Source organism: Schistocerca cancellata, unplaced genomic scaffold, assembly GCF_023864275.1.
Source record: "Schistocerca cancellata isolate TAMUIC-IGC-003103 unplaced genomic scaffold, iqSchCanc2.1 HiC_scaffold_754, whole genome shotgun sequence".
NCBI lineage: Eukaryota > Metazoa > Arthropoda > Insecta > Orthoptera > Acrididae > Schistocerca > Schistocerca cancellata.
Window position 1 is genome coordinate 9,779,795 of NW_026046765.1, and position 4,218 is coordinate 9,784,012.

A 4,218-nucleotide genomic window follows, 5' to 3' on the forward strand; every position below is an offset into this window, starting at 1 on the left:
AACATTCAACAAATCTACTGACCCACCGAGAGTCCCGACCAGGACCCAGTGTAACACCTCTGAGAAGAGTTAGAATATCGCCTCAGACCACAGCGTTCAAAATCACTGCCTGGTCTAGTTTCACCTCTTGAGTAAGGATGGGCTGTCATTCTTCCACAGACATTCAGACACCTCTTTGAGTCTCCTCATCACAGTTCGAGCCATCATAAGGTCGATGGGTGGACACAACCCGTATTAATGTACGGACTTTTTATCGGCTGGTGTAGGTGGCTATGAAAGAGTTCAGTGCAGTTTTTACAGAACGCTGATCAATAAATGTACACTGGTGTCCAAAACGAGAGCAAAAAAAACAAAAATTTGCAAGGTTGCGTTTATTTTGCCACAGAACAGGATGAACAGGTGATAAAAATGAAGATACAAAGTAAAGAATACCGAAGGTAAACAACTGCAACAAGCACAAGGGTAGACGAAAAGTTCTTAGTTTTTTCCAACTTAACGGACTTGCACACACATCTCGACAACTGGTTATTATCCTCAGTATGGGGTGTGACCACCTCGGGCAGCAATACACGCCTGACGACGACGGATCATGCTGTGTACTATGTGATCACTCACATTGAGGCAATACCACCTGTTGTTCCTGCAGAGCTGCTCTCAAGTCTTGAAGAGTGGTTGGTGGATGCTGACGTGATGATGATGGTGTTTGGTTTGTGGGGCGCTCAACTGCGCGATCATCAGCGCCTGTACAAAGTTCCAATTTTTACACAGTCCAATTTGTACACAGTCTAACCTAGCCACTGTCACGAATGATGATGATGATGATGATGATGAAATGATGAGAGCAACACGAACTCACAGTCCCGCGGCAGGGAAAAATCCCCAACCCGGTCGTGAATCGAACCTGGGACCCAGTAATCAAGACGCAGCAACACTAACCACTAGACCGCAAGCTGCGGACATGCTCACGTGATGCATCCCGTCTCCCCAGTGCGTCGCAGATATACTGTATACATATCAAATCTGGAGAGCGGGCAGGCCAAGCCATGCGTTGCAATATCTTCCGTTTCCAAGAAAACATCAACCACTTGTCTCCTATGATGTAGAGAAGTATCGTCCATCAGGGGACTCATGACCATAGATGTTAAGTCCCATAGTGCTCAGAGCCAGCCATTGTATCGTCCATCAGTACGAAGTATGGGCGCACAGTACCCCGCAACAACCGTAGGTAAGGTCCCAAGACCTTGTCACGATGCCTGGCGGCAATTAAACCTTTGCGATTGACCCATACAATTTCATGGACAGGTGTACAAGCGGTCAACATAATCACTGTTCACACCATTAGTGATCCTCCACCGTATCGATCTCTTTCCACAATGTTGGGGTCTCTATCTTATTCCACATTCCGTTCAGAAGCGAATCCGTCGAGAGACACTCTCCAGGCCAAATCGGGACTCATCTGTGGAAAGAACCTTGGCCCACTGATCGCCCGTCCGGATGGCATGTTGAAGACTCCACTCTAGGCGTTGTCTTCTGTGAAGACGCATCAGAGGTACACATACAGCAGCTCTCCGATAGTAAAGGTCACTCCGCCGAAGCCTTCTGTACACAGTTTGCCTCAATACAGCTTGTCCAGTGGATGCTGCGAAGTCAGATACCAGTTGTCGTGCAGAACTAATACGGTACTGTCATATCCTTCCAGCCAAATAACGGTCCTCTCTATCTGACGCCAGACATGTTAGGTCCTACCATGGTCTTCGGGACACAGTTTCGATCTCTATTAACTGTCGCCACATTCGAGAAACAACAGAACGATCCACATTAAGTTACAGGGCCACGTCAGTTCGCAACTGTCCTGAGTTCTTCCTGTCGCCCTTCACCACAAAGAGTGTGGTACGCGTCTTCTCTGCGTCATATTGTAGCGTCTGGAACTGTGTACACAGCAATGGTGGATGTGGGACTACCCGGCAAACACCACCCCGTTCGGTAGGAGCCCTGACGTCATCGTTGGCGTGGTTGTCCGTTAAGCGGAATGCCATCTTCCGTACAAAACACGATGGTACGTACATCTGTTGACAGTTTGTGTGATTACATGGTGGCAGGACGGGGAAGTAGCGGTTTGTTGCTTTAATTTTGGGCACCAGTGTATAAATGAAATATGAATCGAATCAGTTTTGAAGCTGAATTAAATAAATAATTGAGCCGTAGCGGCTACTCTCATGGAGCGGGCGATCTTACTGCCGCCGTTTGTGCACGCATTCCATGGATTCTGGCCCTCGTCGTATCAGCTTGGCTTGATTATGTGTTCTCTCCGGGGGTGTGTGGTAGTGACTGGTGTGCCGGGCACGAATCTGGGCGAGTGTGTGTGAGTACTCGGCGTCCTGGCGATTGTAGCGAACTGAAATTGTCGACCTTCATCTGCATCTACATGGATACTCTGCAAATCACATTCAAGTGCCTGGCAGAGGGTTCATCGAACCACCCTTACAATTCTCTATTATTCCAATCTCGTATAGCGACCGAAAAGAATGAACACCTATATCTTTCCGTACGAGCTCTGATTTCCCTTATTTTATCGTGGTGATCGTTGCTCCCTATGTAGATCGGTCTCAACAAAATATTTTCGCATTCGGGGGAGAAAGTTGGTGATTGGAATTTCGAGAGAATATTCCGTCACAACGAAAAACGCCTTTTTTTTAATGATTTCCAGCCCAAATCCTGTATCACTTCTGTGACACTCTTTTCCCATATTTCGCGATAATACAAAACGTGCTGCCTTTCTTTGAACTTTTTCGATGTACTCCGTCAGTCCTATCAGGTAAGGATCCCACACCGCGCAGCAGTATTGTAAAAGAGGACAGACAAGCATAGTATAGGCAGTCTCCTTAGTAGGTCTGTTACATTTTCTAAGTGTCCTGCCAACAAAACGCAGTCTTTGGTTAGCCTTCCACACAACATTTTCTATGTGTTCCTTCCAATTTAAGTTGTTCGTAATTGTAATACCTGGGTATTTAGTTGAATTTACGGCTTTTAGATTAGACTGATTTGTCGTGTAACCAAAGTTTAACGAGTTCCCTTTAGCACTCATGTGGATAACCTCACACCTTTCGTTTTTTAGGGTCAACTGCCACTTATCGCACCATTCCCATATTTCTTCTAAATCGTTTTGCAGTTTGTTTTGGTCTTCTGACGACAGCGTCATCTGCAAACAACCGAAGACGGCTGCTCAGATTGTCTCCCAAATCGTTTATATAGGTAAGGAACAGCAAAGGGGCTATAACACTACCTTGGGGAACGCCAGAAATCACTTCTATTTTACACGATGACTTTCCGTCAACTACTACGAACTTTGACCTCTCTGACAGGAAATCACAAATCCAGTCACATAACTGAGACGATATTCCATAAGCACGCAATTTCACTACGAGCCGCTTGTGTGACACACTGTCAAAAGCCTTCCGGAAATCCAGGAATACGGAATCGATCTGAAATCCCTTGTCAATAGCACTCAACACTTCATGTGAATAAAGAGCTAGTTATGGTTCACAGGAACGATGTTTTCTAAACCGATGTTGATTGTATGTCAATAGACGGTTTTCTTCGATGTAATTCATAATGCTCGAACACAAAATATGTTCAAAAATCCTGCTGCATATCGACGTTAACGATTTGGGCCTGTAATTTAGTGGATTACTCCTACCTTTCTTGAATATTGGTGTGACCTGTGCAACATTCCAGTGTTTGGGTACGGATCTTTCGTCGAGCGAACGGTTGTATATGATTGTTAGGTATGCATCAGCTTACTCCGAAAAGAATCTAACAGGTATATATTCTGGACCAGAAGACTTGCTTTTATTAAGGGGCTCCGGAACGCCCTATACTTGCAATGTTAAAATAACGCTTATAAATTAAATCTTTCCTCACAAAGTATTTGAGGTAGGAAGTTGAACTTTGTACAGATTATTTATTGGAATATGGGCTACAACTTAACACAGGGATATTACAAAATTTTAGTTCAGTTATTAAAGATGATTTTTTTCAATTGTAATGAAAATTCACAACATTTTTTTGCAATTATTTATTTATATATTCAAAAATATACAGTTTTTTTTTGAAAAAAGGCTGTGTTAAATTATGCAGAAGGTACTGTGTAACATTTACTGAAAGTTTGAAACAAATATGTTTGGAAGATCCTTAGAAAACATGTAATTAGTATGAGAA